Below are 17,623 nucleotides of genomic sequence, written 5' to 3' on the forward strand. Positions count from 1 at the left end.
GGTCATCAATAAATGTCACATCATACCTGTAGCCTCCCATAGACATGGTCGTTGTAGGACCCCATACATCTAAATGCACAACATCTAGTGCATTTCTACTCACATTTCTGTCACGTGGAAATACATGCTTTGTTTGCTTTCCAAATTGGCATGTTTCACATATTTTCTGCATACCTTCAACTTTAAACTTTGGCAGCCCTGTCACAATTCCTTTAGTCTGCATAGACTTCATTCTCTGCACATTCACATGTCCAATTCTTTTATGCCAAATGTCTGTGTTTGCAACAATTCCTGAACCATTTACAAACATCGCAGCACTCACTTCAGGCATGTTTACATTCAATGTAAACATTTTGCCCACTCTATTGCCTTTTGCAACCAACCTACACTTGTCTTTAAAGTCTTCAATATAACAACCATTAGGGTTAAATCGAACCTGTAAACCCTACTCAATCATTTGGCCAATTGAAACCAGATTCTTTGTTATGTTTGGAACATGAAGTACATCTGCAAGGTACTTCACTTTGCCATCCTGCATGGACAATGGCACATCTCCAACATGGGCAATTGGATGAGCAGTGTCATCCCTTGTTTCCACAAAACCTGGTCTTTCAAGGCTTTTCATCTCCTTGAACCACTCCCCATGACTTGTCATGTGGTTCGAAGCACCTGAATTAACGTACCATACATCATCTTTATGTGCTGCTTCAACATTTTCAGACATGGCATTAACGACATACTGCATAACAAACAATCTTTCATTATCCTCATTGTTTCTGCTCGAGGATACATAGTTGTTTTGCTACAATCTCCCATTTTGCATGTCAGCCTGCTTCTCCTGCACATGTCCAGGCTTACCACAAAAGCATCCACGTGTATCATTATACTGCCTTTGCCAATTTCCACGACCTCTTTGACTCCCCCTGTCTCTGAATTGGCCTCTTCCACTGCGTGTTGTTGTTGTTGTGAATTTTGGGACTGTTGTTGTTGCTGCCTGCTGGCCATAATTTTGATTACGTGTTCGGCCACCTCCTTGGCCGCGTCCACGGCCTCCTCTACCTCGTCCTCTTCCTGAACTTGTGTAGAAGGCCTATTGCTCTGAACTGTTTTTGTTTTTGTGAAGACTGTTGGTCTTCACCCAAGCTCTTCTCTTTTATAATCAACATAGACACCAAATCTGTGAAATTGGGAATGTTTTCCCGAGTCTAAATAGACGTCTTGAATGCCTTGTATTGTGGCCCGAGACCACGTAGACAGACTTCCACCTTATCATCATCATCTACTGAAACACCAATAGATGCAAGGGATTCCACAATACCCTTGATCTTCAATGCATAGTCATTCATAGACATACTCTTTTTCTCCACAGTATGAAGTTCATTCTTCAATTGTATCTTTCGTGCCTTGGTATTCGTTTCATAGAGTTTTACCAAGGTGTCCCATGCCTCCTTGGGAGACTTGGCATCCTGTATGTGCCCAATCATGGTGTCCTATATACTAATAGAGAGCCAATACATAACTTTTCTGGCTCCTTGGTTCCAATCCTTGAACTCTTTCACATGTGCATAAGTCGGATTGATCTCCGGTATCGCCGGTGTGCCTATTCATGCTCACCTTCTATGTAGTCCCAGTAACCCTTTCCCATCAGGAAATTTGTCAACCTGAACCTCCAAGCATGGAAGTTATTCTTGTTAAGCTTCTCAGCAACAATCTGGTTTATGCTATCATTTGACATCTTGCCAGACACACAAATTTACCAGAAACAGCACTCTGGTTTGTCCTGCACAAACTGCTGTATTTTTTGCAGCGGTACTGTACTACACTCAAATGTCACAACCAGTGACCTCAATGTGCATACATACACCCAATGGAAACTGTTTGACCTCCTTGCAGCACACACAATGGCTGCACAATCAATCTATCTTCCTGCAGTTCTTAAAACAGATTTCTGCATAGAATCGAATGACTTACCTGTTTCGCAGTGCTCGAAATCGCCTGCTTTCCGAAAAACGGAGGTCCTAACGTGCCCGAAATGCGTTTTCGACCGAATTTTTTGATCCAATAGGACAATATAGTTGCCCTATAGCTTTACTCCCGCGAAGAAAGCTCCTATAGCTTTACTCCCGCGAAGAAAGCTCCTCAATCAAAGATCGTTTGCCGGTGCCTCCCTTAGAGCTCCCGACAAGGGTGTAGTCATCCACACAAATAGGGAAGAGTAGATGAAGCTCTTACCCTCGTACCGCTTCCTGTGCTTCTCTTGCTTGCAGCTTAGCCCTTAGTATGAACCACATTCTGATACCATGAAAAGATGCAGGGGAGAAGAGAGCTTGAGCTCTTGCAAAGCACACACACACTCACAAAACTCTAAAAGAGAACACACAAGGTGAGAGGCTGAAAATCTTCTTCTTCTTCACACAACACTCAACACACCATATACAAAGATAAGAGTACACACAATATGAAAAGGTACTCAACCAAATACATACTAGGGTTCTCTATAGTGTGAACCCAACTAAATAAGCTGGTGCTATAACTATGCCAGCTAGAATGGCTGTCACACAGCCTGTTATCCCACTGGCCGCATATCACCCATGATCTCACCAACCATGCTAGTGGTGTAAGTGTGGGGCCTATCCCCCAGGCGGGTCATCAGTGTCCACCACCTCACTAGATGAGCTCGATATCTCAAAACAGGAATAGGGGACTATGGACACATTGGAAGAGCTTGAATAGAAAATGTTTGGGGGAAGCACTCATAAAAATGTCTCTCAATCCATGGGTCAAACTTCAAAGGGAGTTGAAGCATGTGGGAAGTGCCCATAAGCACACCTCTCAAAATTCGCAAGCCATTTCAAAAGTACTCTCTTGGAATTGCTTGTGAATAAACTTGATTTTAAGCCACTCATGGATAGATTAGATATCATCAACCAAACCTTGAATTCAAAGTTTGAGTGAGTGACTCCCAAAATGGAAGCCATTGAAGATCAATTGGGTCAAACCACGAATAAACACCATGAAGAAACTATTGAAGATAGAATTTGTGGGGTTCACGAGGGCAAGCAACCTATGCATGAAGTTCATTATGGTGGTCACAAGGGAGGTAAACAAGCTATGCAAGAGGCTTCTATGAAGGCTCCTTCAATTGGATTTATGATGGATGCTAGGAAACATCTCATAAAGGATTTGAGGCCGCCTTCATTTCTAGCTTTCAATTGAATAGTAAACCACCACAAGATTCATTCAAGCCTATGGATTCATTCTATGGAGATGCCAAGACTTATTCAAAAGTAAATCAGTCCTCCATGGTAGATGAGGTGATGCTTTGGGATAAGGATGGGGCCGATCATGATTTGGATTACATGTCTTTTGCACAAAGACAAGTGGAAGCTCATGATAGTTGGATGGAATTGCCTTATTTTATTAAGGAGTACAAATACTTTTCTCAATTTGCCAATTCTTACATGCAAAAGAACAAGACACATCATGGGATTCCTCCTTGAAACATATCAAGGACAAGGTGTCCCTCTCCAAGTTCAAGGGTAATGGTTCCACTTTGCATGAGTTGGAGGAGTGGATCGCCAAGCTAGACACTTATTTCAGCTCTATCCTAAGAGTGAGCAAGATAAAGTGAAATTTTCCTCTTTACACTTGGAAGATTATGCTCACCAATGGTGGAGACATGGGAATGTACCACACTCATGGGATGATTTGAAAAGAGAGATGAACTCAACTTTTATCTCACCTTTGGTGCTTGATAGATACCAGGATAGATACCATGAACAATGGTATGAGCTTTCTCAAAAGGGCATGGTATTAAGGGATTACATTAAAAGCTTTATGAAGTTATCCATGTATGTGGAAGGGCTTAATGTGCAAATGAAGATGAAGAAGTTTATATATGGGTTGGATTCTTCCATCAAGGTGGATGTGTCGGCTCAAACACCACCACCTACCCTTAAAGAGGATATGAGGTTGGCGGAGCTTTATGAGCCCAAATACAGAAAATCACAGCCCACTTTTCTCATGATAAATGACTCATCTAAGCCACCCATTATTTCTTCTAATAAGCATGCAAACTCTCTTTCTATACCACCCTCTTCCATTCCTAGATTTCCTACCATTTATGGGGGTGGACATCCCAAGTGTGAAGCTCGTCTTGATGCAAAGAAAGAGAATACTTCCACCAAGAAGTCTCCTCAAACCTTGAACAAGACTTAAAGGATGGATGACCCAAATATTGATGAGTTATGCTTCAAGTGCAAAGACACATGGTCACCCGAGCATGTATGAAAAACTAAGAAGGTTGTAGCCACCATGATTCTCATGGATGGAGGAGAGGATGCCAAGGAGTCTAATGAAGCTAAAGAGTTTAAGGATTGCCATGAAAAACACAAGTGGAAGAGTCACATGAGGATCACTCTTTCATAAAAGAGGGTGATGCATTTCCATTTGACCCCGGTGGTTGGAATAATGGACATATTATAGATGACATGGCATTTCAAAAGGATGCATTTCCATTTGGCCTAGGTGGTGCATCTATGAGAGAGATGTTCACACTTTAGTGGATTTACTTATGGATGAGGATATATGGCAACCACTTTCTTATCTGCAACAACAAGTTCTATATGGGAGGATGTGGTTTAACCATTTGGTATGTATTATATGGGCTTTATAACTCCTACAATGGAAGATGTGCATTCTGGAAATTTTTGGATAGATTTGGCAAAGGCACTTAAATTGGTAGTCTTTTGGTGATCTCAATGAGCTATAATGGTTACTATGATAGTATTTTATGATATGTAGATGTTTTGGCATCATGCACATCATTTAGGGCTCATTTTGAAGTGTTTTCATGAGATTTGCAAGTGGTTTCGACATCAGCATGGGCTATCTCATAACAATCCACTACGCTTCAAGAGCACTTCTTTCATGGTTGGAGGGTCTAGTTCTACATTGTTCATGCTATGGATTCATGGAATCTATTTAGGGGTTCATACTACTTCGGCATGGCTACTTTCAGATACCCTACCATTGTCTTATACATATGATGGAACCTTCTCTTCTCATTGATGTATATGGGAGATATACATCAATGGAACCTTCTCTTCTCATTGATGTATATGGGAGATATGGCAATTGTACACATGATAGATATTGAGGACAAAATCTTTGGAAAAGGGATGATTTGTAATAGATTAGCAACTTTCGACATCAACATGGGCTGTCATAATAGTCCATTATGCTTCAAGAGTACTTCTTTCATGGTTGGAGGGTCTAGTTCTACATTGTTCATGCTATGGATTCAATCTATTTAGAGGTTCATACTACTTCTACATGGCTTCTTTCAGAGACCCGACCATTGTCTTATACATATGATGGAACCTTTTCTTCTCATTGATGTATATGGGAGATATGGCAATTGTACACATGATAGATATTGAGGAGAAAATCTTTGGGAAAAGGATGGTTTGTAATGGATTAGCAACTTTAATAGTTAGCTTAGGTTTATGGTCATAGGGCTCAAGTATAAAAGGGGCTCGTGGACCCTCATTGGGATCCTTTAATCATATGAATTTTGAATGAACTTTCGAGCCTTGAGCTACCATACTTTGTGCTTATGCAAGGCTATTTCCAGATTCCTTTGGAGAAAGGTTAAATCACTTAGGCATTATGTGTGATTCTTGGATGCTAATCCACATGATGATTTGTCCCAAATCTTAGCTTATTGTTGCTTTATTCCATTGTGCACAATGCCCTATGGGTTATAAAGCGGCGTGAAGGAAGAAACCATTTGGCACCTCTATTTTAGGGTTATAAAATAGTTAGAAGTGGCTCTAGTGGGTCTAGCAAGTAGGCCAACATTTAGGGGGACCGGATTGGAAATGGCCAATTGTTGTAATTCGGGATATCCACATTGAATGCCAATAGTGAGTATGAGAAGAATGTGAGCTTGAGCTCCTTGCAAACAAAACACACACACAACAAGAGTAGACAAGCACATAAGAGAGATGGATGGCTTAATTTTATTCTCTAATCTTCTCTTCTCTTCTCTTCTCTATAACCATAACATAAAGATAAGAGTATATACTATAAGGGAAATGAATCTCCTACGATAACATACCAAGGTTAGCCCATAGTGCAAACCTAACTACATGAGCTGGCATTATAACTATGACATGATACATGAAAGTGACTATCACATAGCCTGTAAACCACTCGTGGCACCCATAAATCTCACCAACCATGCCAATGGCACAAGTGTGGATCTATCATTTTGGCATGTCACCCATATCTACACTAGATGAGCTCAATATCTCAACACTCCTCCTCGAGCTCAACTTTATATCATGTACTCCAAGTAAGCTCCTAAACCTGTGGAGCTTCTCTGTACCCAATGTCTGTGAAAAAGTCAATTTTTTATCCTCTATCCTCACAAACACCACCCACATCACCTGCTCCCTCACAAAGTGATAATGTATCTCAATGTGCTTTGTCCTTACATGGTACACTGGGTTACTTGCCAACTGTATGCTGCTCATAATGTTTCCCAATAAATGACAACTTCCCTATCCATGGTCTCATCCATATTTGCTAATAGTTTCTACAACTAAGCTACCGCACATGCTACCATAGCAACATCCATGTACTCAACCTCTGTACTCTCGATAAAGCAACCATTGGTCTCTTCTTGCTACTTCAACTAATAGTATGGCGATGTTGTCATAGCAACACCCCTATACTCAGCCTCTATACTCGACAAGGAAACCATTGGTTTCTTCTTGCTACTCTAACTAACAACAACACTACTGAAAAGAAAACATAAAATCTCTCCATTTGAGATATTGTCAGCCTAATCCATGTATATATATCTATACTCCAATTTTATAAAAAAGTCTCTAGTGTACTATAAAATCTCTCCATTTGAGATATTATCAGCCTAATCCATGTATATGTATCTATACTCCATTTGAGATACTGTTAGCCTAATCCATGTATCCATATGTATCTATAATCCAACCTTATAGAAAAGTCTATAATGTACTTTATATAGAAAATTACACTATAGAAAAGTCTATTGAAAGTTCTATAGTGTACTGTGAACTTTATATACCTACATATCTTGCTAGCTGCATCCAAATGTCCTTCTAGCCACATCCAAGTGTGGCTTCCTCAAGGCCTATGCATAAACTAACTTACCAAGCCATCAACATAGCTCAAATCCAAGTATCCTTCTAGCTGCATTCACCTCAGGGCTTGCATAAACTAACTTACATGCATAAACAGTAATGTCCATCTCTCTAAGCGAATCCCAATCACATCAATATAGATTAGAACTTGGCTGTTAGGTGGAAGCCGTAACGTTATAACATGTATGTTTCATGAGCCCCTTGATTACACGCTTGGCATCTGATTTGTTCTCTCATTGCTCTTCTCTCACCCATTTGTCTTACAACTTGAGTCCTTTTAGCTCCTTTTGATGCCTCTCTTATAAAGCTTATGTGCACGTCTCACTATTTCCATATTTGGAAGGTCTATTGGGCTTATGCCCCATAATCCTAGTCTCGTTTCCTCCATTGTCAAGGATTCTTGGTCTGCTTCCTAACTAGAATCTAGTGCATCTAGGGTAAATGACTAGAATTCTCCAAACTCGAGTTGAAATATCAAATTGGTAAGGTATATCAAATAAGTTTGTGAAAATTGGGCCTTAGAAGAAAATTTTTAATTAAATAAATGGGAACCTTAGATTAAAAAAAGCTTAAGTATGCCCATTTCGATATGAGCGACGCCGCCTTCGACCGCATGGCGTCCAGTGGCAGAACCACCCCTAGCCTCCTCAACGCAGGAGTGGTGCAAGTGCTTTACAGACGGTAATTAAGCGCTTCATCAGCTACCTTAATCCATGATTAAGAGTGTTAGTGTTTAACCCTTACCCAACTCACCTAGAGCTATAATCTAGAGTGTTTAATCCCTTACGCAAGTGATACGTTCACGATAAAACCCTTCACCTTTATCTTAAATTATTAATTAGAGTCTTGTTACTAAGATTGCTTGATCGATCACCATTAACCCTTCTCTGTTAATTTATCATTAAGAGCTTTTTATCGATCATGGTGAAGAGTGCTTAATAAATTACGTATGATGCTGGCTAATTAGGCACCCATTTTATGATTAATCCCCCCCCAACTTGCCTATAGCCTAAGGTTATCACCTTACCTTAATATTGTACAATAGTCCAACCCCCACATTGCATCGGCGGCCCGCCCTTTTGGACTTTTTAGCCCAAGGGATAGTGGTTGTTTTCGGTTACCTAGCTTTAAGAAAGAGGCCATGCATGTGCATGTTCCCCCCAATGTGCATAAACCAACATGTATTTCTCTTCAACATCTTTATCACAAGAAGCTTTCTTTGAATTATTTGATGTTGTGACCCTTTGTAAAGTTGCACTCTTGTCCTTCCAATTGCACTCAAGTTTCAACTTATCACCAAGGAATCTCGATGTTGTTTAGTGTTTTACCTTTCCTTCCTTGTCTTCTCTTTGACAAAGACGCCTCAATGTGCCCTTTCATACAAACCATTACTTGCTCTTTTGTGGGGCCAATACCATTTCCCATCATGTGAAGGGTGGAGATGTCATGTTGTTTAAACAAAAGTTCTATAGGTTATCAAAATGTTAACAATGAAGCATGTAGGACATTTACATGCTGCCCATGCTTCCCCAATTCGGCTGACTTTTAGATCACAGAAAGGATGTCTATCGTGTCGCTTCCATGTTCTCTCTTGATAGGCCGTCCATGAAATACTTTTGCACCGTGTTTAAGCTCCTACATGTTTAAGTGATATGTAAAGGGCCTTAATCTATGCAATTTTTGAGCCTTCCTAGGAGAAAAAGACATGCATGGCTATTGTGTAGTATCAAACTTTAGAATATTTTTTAGGTTGTTTACATATCAATACTCATCTCTAAGGAAAAGACTCTAGCTAGTAGATTCAACTTCCATATGGTCTTGCCTATCCAAGGCCTACCTTTCCATTTTGATGTAGTAAACATAGCAAACTTAAATAGACTGTATGTAAAGAGGGGATTTTCCTAGGCAAGGGGAGAGAGAGAGAGAGAGAGAGAGAGAGAGAGAAAGAGAGAGAGCTCAAACATTTATACATATCTATATGCATTCAAAGGAAGAGCACCATGAATGTAAAACCCTATGGGATATCACATCAAATATCTATTTAGTGTTTTTGAAACTTGAAAAGGATGGGTTAAGGTTAGAATCCCAACCTAAAGTGATCATATATCTAGTGCACCCCCCTTGAGTATCAAAATCCTTTTAACTTTTATAATTGAGTTAATCAAAGAAACTTGATTGTAAATCTTGTGGAAAATGGTGAGGGATGGGATTTACATTGGTTACTCCTTTACACTTCTCAAGGAAGATGTGAACAAAATAATACCTCAGTTAATTAACCTCATGTTACTTGATAGTTGAATAAACAAATATCAAGTTAGTTAATACCTTTTTGGTTACCTCAATTAATTAATACCTCATGATACTTGATAGTTTAATAAACAAATCTCAAGTTACTTAATGCCTTTGTGGTTACTCTAGTTATGTATGCTTGTAGTCCTTTTCTCCTTTTCTAACCTAGTAACACACTACAAGAAGAACTATTATAGTTATTTTTTATTTTTCTAACCTTGTCTGTCATTACAAGGAAAAATATTGTTAGAGCTGCCTTATATAACCTTGAAACTATGGCTCTAGATTATTTAACTTGAATTGTATATCTTTACATGTCTCAAGGATGGATGATAGATCTACATGTTGAGACTTTGTTAACATCTTTCTACCTCTCTTCTCATCCAAGTAGTATAAAAGAGCAACAAATAAATTTTATAAATGCTCATCTATTCATCTCTCTCACATGCATAACACAATATAGAAAGATTTAGATTTATCTAACTCCTTAATCTAACCTTTGATGATGCTCATCTATTCATGTCTCTCACATGCATAACATAACATAGAATGATTTGGATTTATCCAAGTGCTCATCTATTCATGTCTCTCACATGCATAACATAACATAGAATGATTTGGATTTATCCAAGTGCTTAATATAACCTATAATGACTCTAATCTTCCAATGATCAAAATTCTTCGACTCCACACACCATCCATAATATAACCTAAAATGACTTTAAACTTTCAATGATCAAAATTCTTCAACTCAACACCATCCATCTCCTTTAATGGGCTCGCAAGCTATATAAATGGGGGATTCATTGTTGGAAAGATTTATGGGACCCTTACCAAAGGGACGTGGAAACCATGGGCAAAACTATGTATAACATCAGTTCTTTTGGATAGGCAAATCATCACTATTATGATGATTGCTTGGCCCACTAGATAAGGTTAGATGTCAAAACGAAGGGATAACAAACATGGACTCGAATTTGGCATTAGGGTGCCCAGCCTATAAATGGGCCCCATGCTATAAGAAGCGAGATGTCGCCGGCTTGGCTATAGTGTGGAGGTTGAATAAGAAATGGGGGGATGCACCAAACAACGTTGTGGTGTGGCGTAAATAATTTGCACGTCTATGGGGAGCGATGCCATGCCCCCAAATTTGTTATAAAGCAGCCTAAAGGAAGAGATCATTTCACACCTCTATTTTAGGGTTACAAAATATTTAAAAGTGGCTCCAGTGGGTCTAGCAAGTAGGCCAACATTTAGGGGGACCGGATTGGAAATAGACAATTGTCATGTTTATTGATATCCACACTGAATACCAAGCATGGCACATAGTGAGCATGAGAAGAATGTGGGGAGAGGGTGAGCTTGAGATCCATTTTGCAACAACAAAACGCACACACATGACAAGAGTAGACAGATGGATAAATTTTCTACAACCATAACATAAAGATAAGAGTGCATGCTGTAAGGGAAAGTAATCTCCTACTATAACATACAAAGGTTGGTCCATAGTGCAACTTGACTACATAAAAATGTGCGCTTTTGCCGCACAGGTCGTAGCTGGGGACTTGCCAAACACCGTATGCGAGCCACGAATGGCTGCAAGCATACAACCAGGAAGGCAAGCTCAAAACAGAATGCAAAAGGTATGTCACTCACCGCTTAACTGCCGCCTTGAAGGATTCCCGCATCGCAGCCGTGAAGAAGGAGCCGCCGTCGCCGCTCTACCGCCTCTCCGCCGCCGTGCCGCTACACAGTGCTCGATCGCTCTCTCACTCTCTCTCTCTCTCACACACACACGCAGGAGAAGGAAACCAAAGAGATAAGGCAAGAGCACTCTTGTATTCACAACACATGAGAATGAGGATTTTAGGGTTACATTTGACTCTTATAGGTGACTTGGCCGTTCACACTTGGGTGCCCATACATGGCCGGCCGACCCTAACCCTTATCCTACTGATATTCAAGGTGCGCCTCTCATCGGCGATCACCCAATCCCTTCATCCTTAACATATGGTGCCGACAAGCCCGGCCCATGACTCAGAATATTTAAATTAATGACGTAAAACATAGTACGTCTCAATGTCTGTCACTCTCATAGGTTAACATGCCCCCCTTCCTGATGTAGATTCCGTCCTCGGAAGCTATGGTATGGTAAGCTCGAGAGGGTTGTTGTGGTAGACCGTCTGTAAAACAGGGAAGTAGAGTGAAGGTATACTGGAATTCAAAAGATATAAAGTGTATAAATTCAAGCATGTTAGACCACAATGGATGTTGCTATGAGAACTTAGTTTAAGGGTCACATGAATGAGCTAGTGTAGCAAATTAACAGGAGTTTAAAATTATTGAAAGTAAATCAAGAGTAAGCAAGGTGTCAAAGGTTAATCAAGGTTTATAACTGGTCTAAGTCAAGGAGTTTAAAATTATTGAAAGTAAATCAAGAGTAAGCAAGGTGTCAAAGGTTAATCAAGGTTTATAACTGGTCTAAGTCAAGGAAAATAACCAAGCTTAATAAATAAACACATGACCACATTGTGTCTACTCTAAGAACAAGTTAATACCACAAGCCTAGGGAAACAAGAAACATCAGAGTTACAGGAGCTTTTTGCCTTTTTTTTTTGCACGTGACAATTTTTACACACAATGGCGACCTTCCTAAGGCAAAACTAACATCGATCCTGGTACCATGTTGAACACAAGGCATTATCCAGGAATCTATTAGCTCACTTTAGGCAAGGCTACCCCCTACCAACCAAGGCATCGGTCTAGAGTAGAATACTCCTCGCCTACCAAGTATCAATAAGGCGATAGGCCAACATTAAAGGATATCATAGACTTGTATTGCCATTTATTGTAGGCTTTTTTTTAATATATTTCTTTTGATCTTCGCTCCTGAACTATAATTTGTCTTGCATCCTTTCGACAAAGGGGTAATAGCTATGTCCTAGAGGTCAACACACACATGGCCAGGTGTCAAACATTAAGATGGTTTGACTCTAGACCTAAGACAATCGTATTCCAAGGTTAACTAAAGACGTCATGCTGCCTAGGAATATTTCCAATAAAGTTAAGCTCATTAATGATTTACACTAGCATGCAAGCAACTTCAAAAACTAAGTAGTACATTGACAATTTCCATGTGGTCATGCATTATAGTTTATGCAATTAATTGAACAGTAAAAACGAAAGAGAGTGGGTATGAAAGAATTACACCTGTAATTGGAGATCTCCTTGATTTGACGAGACAGCTTGCAATTTGATGTAGATATTTTTTGATGAACGTTGCGGCAGTCTCAGGACTTGAAAGCAAACCCACCTCAAACTTTTCAACCTGTACAATCAACTAACAAGCACTATACCTCGAGAGGCACATTAGTGTGAAAATTTCAAGACTTGTTTAAGGAATCTAAACTAGAAAAAACTTGAAAACACTAACCTACCTACCAGTCACCACACTACTACTGAGGATACGGTAAGAGGATGTTGTAGAGTCCTGGCTCTAGCCCTAAGGCTAAGCCTCTATCTGCATCATCCAAACAAACAAAGTCAACCTCAGTAGTGCCATGAGTTTCATCCGTCCATTCATCATTGTCAGATATTTCCTTTTCATTTTCCCATCCACATAAACTCATCAAAAATGTAACCATGCGAGGATAGTCATCTTGTGGAAAAGGAAAGCATTGGGCTATCGGGGATATGTCCTCTACGGAGTAGGGGTCAGTAATAGGCGAATTAGCCATTCTAATTCCTCAACATTTTCTTCTCTGGGCTAGTACATCTATATGATCCCATTCAGTTTCAATTACAGGATAGCACATGTGGAATATCTGAGAAAGGTACAGATGATACCTCTCACCAAAGGTAGGAGTGGATGAAGTGTATGATGATCGGGCATCTGCCATATCTGCAAACATAGATATAGCATCAGTAGGTTTATGAGACAGGTCAATCTAGTTCTTGATTTTTGTGCTCTTGCTCTTTTTACTATTTTTTATTTTTCTTTTCTTTGTTTTTTTTTTTAAAATGTATGAAGCTATATATATACATCCCCTTGAATTTGGCAATTACATGGTCAGGGGAGAAGGTTAAGGAGGAAGCATTAGAATGTCAAGCGTGAGTACATGCTCCCCCTTTCCTTGGGTAGATCATATTATTTGCAATGATGTTGCAGCCTCTTGGAACCAATTTGTCCAGCGGGTCATAGGTTGTGATGTGGGCAGATAGCTTTTTAAGACCCTTGTGGCCACATCCAATTGCAGAGATGGTAGTGTACGCTCCCATTGACGAATGGAGGAAATGGTTTTCGACGATACTATTACAAGGGGAGACGTAGACTCATCGGTTTTTTGTTGGGTGTTGACAAGAGTAGGTGTAGAGCATGTAGAAACTTCTATATGAGTGTGTGCCTGGCATGAGGAGCTAGAAGCTTCATGTGGCTCCCCCCTTCCTGAGCTAGGTGGTAATGATCGATATCGTTTGGGAATCCAAACTAACTCTGGAAGAAGTGGTGCGGAGCACTCTATTACCTTTCCCTTACCACGGTCTTGAATTGTCATTGGGGTGGCAACAATTGGTTTGCAAGGTTTTATAGGTGATGTAGAGGGATTCAGCTTATGTTTAGGGACCCAAATCTGGTCATTCGCCTCGTAGTACCCTTGGGCTACTAATAATTTTTTAGGGATCCATCGCGATGTTACATTGCCCTTTCTCGGGTAGGTAGCTGCTTTCCTTTTACGAGGCTTCTTGGTGGCTGAACGAGATTGAGCAGGGAAAGTAGCTATTAACGAAGCCTTTGGGACCCATTTGTATGTGTTTTTTGGCATAGTAAGCGGAGCTTTAGAGACCACCTTGCCTGTTTCCACTCTTGGCGTTGAAGCATTAGAGGGGTGGAAAACAATCAAAGATGGTTTTGCCACTGGGCTTTGTGATTTTTCATTATCTAATATTTGAGTGGATGACTTAGGTGCGGGATTTTGAGCGGTCAGACCTAGTGTTGGTTCTTGCATTGTAACTCGTCTGGTTGCCCAATCGATATTGCATTTGGTGGCCATCATCCATTTGCGCCCTAAGTTTACAGTCCCTTCCATTGTACCAGCAGCAGCAGGCATAACCAAAAAGCTTTGAATTATGGTTCCCTTGTCATAAAAGCAACCGGAGTGTGCAAAATTCCTGAGACAGGGGTTTTCTTCTTGTTGATTCCTTGAACTTGGATAGAACTCTTGGATAAAGGTGGTTTTCCCAGTTGACACCACACGCCATATGATAGCAAATTGTGTTGATCTCCTGTATCCAATAATGCATTATACAGCACCTCCCCGTAAGGACTTTGTAACTCAATTGGGTATCTTAGAGGCGGATTCCAGTGAATCCTCCTCTGCCTCCTCGAAAAATACTTGCGTAATTCCCAAGTTGGCTTCTCGTTGTCGCCTAGCACGCTGTTGACGTTCTTTGGCTTCGACTCTCGCTTGTATCTTTTTAAGCTCAGCTTGTTCTTTAGCTGCCTTCTTTTGATGGATTGCATGCAACTCCTCCTGGCTTAGGTGGTCGTAGTATCTTTTGAATTTACTCCCATTAAGGAATCCAATGGTTTCAGCTCCGTCGAGAGTCTCCACTCTGATGGTACCTTGCGGGGTAATTTCACATACTCTATATGGTCCCTTACCAGCATATTTGAGCTTTTTCTTTTCGTTTCGCACTCCATACATCAAGACTTTATCCCCAACCTTGATGTCCTTGTCCTTTAGGTGGCGATCAAACCATTTTTTCCTTCTATCCTTCTCCACAAGGGCATTGTACACAGCCAATTATCTTTCTTCATTTAGCCGCTCAAGGATATACAGACGCTCTGCTAAGGGATTACCATCCCAACCCTCTTGAGTTGCAACACGAAGACTAGGAATGACAAATTCCCATGGCATGACTGCCTCTTGGCCATATACCATTTTGAATGGTGTGCAATTAATAGCCACTTTGTACGCAGTACGATAGGCCCATAAAGCTGTCGTAAGCTTTAGATCCCAATCCGTGCGATGAGCTTCAACTGTCTTTGTCAAAACAGAGATTAATGTCTTGTTTGTACTCTCGGCTTGGCCATTCGCTTGCGGATAGTAAGGAGTAGATTTATGATGGGATATCATGAAATTTGTTGTGAGCTCCTTAATCACTTCATTTATAAAATGCGTACCATTGTCGCTCACAAGTTCAAAAGGACAACCGAATCGTATGATTATATTTTCAAAGAGGAACTTGGCTGTTGTCCTTGCATCTGCCTTACGTGTCGCTTTCGCTTCAGCCCATTTGGTCATATAGTCAGTGGCCACAATAATATGGCGAGATTGTGTGTTTCGGGCCGCTGGGGCTAATCGGACCTACAAAGTCTAAACCCCACTTTTCAAATGGTTGGTTTACTTTGATTGGATGTAGGGGCATCTGATCTTTTCTCTGGGGTTTCTTGTATCGTTGGCATTCATCGCAACCCTTCACAAAGAGTGATGCATCTTGGAACATAGTGGGCCACCAATACCCTGATTGTAAGATCTTTCGCGCAGTTAAGTCTCCTGAGAAGTGACCACCGACTACACCCATATGTGCCTCTTGCAAAATGTATAGATACTCATCCTCTCGGGCACAACGCCTAAGAACGTCATCCTTTCCTCTTTTATAAAGAGTCCCGGCTCTATCAGGCAATAGGGTTCGCATTCTTTGATTAGCTTTTGAGCTAGATCTTTACGAAGCTCCTTGGGTGGGAAGCCATTAACCAAAAAGTTAACAATCTTCTCACTCCATTCAGACATTGTCTCCACCATAAACAGGGAAGTGTCAGGTAAGTCATCATCAACCCCCGTAGGAGCCTCACCATTAGGTATGCGAGACAAATGATCAGCCATAACATGTTTTTTGCCAGGTCTCACAACAACAGTGAAATCAAACTCAAGAAGAATCAATAGCCATCGTGTGATTCTTCCTGTGGAGCATGGTTTGTTTACCAGATATAACAATGCTTGATGATCCACATAGAAAACAAACTTGGTGGCAAGGAGGTAATAACGAAATTTCCTTACTGCGTATATCATTGCCAACCCTTCTCGCTCCGTAGTGGTGTAGTTCATCTCAGCATCGTTCAACTGGCGACGACTGGCAAAGCTAATGGGGTAGTCTAGCTTGTGTTCTCCAGGTTGAGTTAACACACACCCAATAGCAAAGTTTGATGCATCAATATGCACATGGAAGAGTAAATCCCAGTTAGGCATTCTCAATATTGGAGCACTCGGCAAGGCTTTCTTTAATAGCTCATAGGCACGGTCACATTCTTCGGTCCAAATATACTCGATGAGAAGCTTATACAATGGTCGAGCTATCTCGGCGAAGAAGAGAATAAACCTTCGATAATAACCAACGTGGCCCATAAAGCGTTGGACTCCCTTGTAGTTGGTGGGTGGTGGCAATTCCAGAATGACCTTGATTTTACTCTCGTCCGTGGAAATCCCATTTTTGGACACTATATGCCCTAAGATAACTCCGTGTTTAACCCAGAATTGGCATTTGAAAGGATTCAATGAGATGCGATATAATCTACACCTTTCAAATATTTTTTGTAAACACATCAAGTGCCCATCCCAAGAGGAATGAACACAAAGATCATCTAAGAAAGCTTCACAAAAGTCCCTTAGATATTCCTTCAAGGCCGTGTTTATCAATCGTTGGAATGTTGCAGGTGCATTGGTCAAGCCAAAGGCTATGACGCGAAAGGCAAACACTCCAAACTCCGTGATAAATGCTGTTTTAGCTTGGTCCTCGACTGCAATTGTGATCTGATTGTAACCCGAGTACCCATCTAAAAAGCTATATGCCTCCTTGCCTGCCACTCTTTCAAGCACATGTTCAGAATATGGCAAGGGGTAATGATCCCTTCTCTGGTGGCTGCATTAACCTTTTTGAGATCAACGCACACTCTGAGTTTCCCATTCTTCTTTGGCACGATGACTATCGGAGAAACCCATTCTGAGTGCTCAATTGGGTATATGAATCCACATTTTACCAGCTTTTCAATTTCCTCTTGTACAATCTTTGCGTACTTAGGATTCATTGGGTAGGGACGTTGCTGGACTGGTTTAGCAGTGCTAATCATAGGAATCGTGTGTTGCACCACC

Source organism: Cibotium barometz, chromosome 49 (genome assembly GCF_041138505.1).
Source record: "Cibotium barometz isolate CiBa-2024 chromosome 49, ASM4113850v1, whole genome shotgun sequence".
In the NCBI taxonomy this organism is placed as follows: domain Eukaryota; kingdom Viridiplantae; phylum Streptophyta; class Polypodiopsida; order Cyatheales; family Cibotiaceae; genus Cibotium; species Cibotium barometz.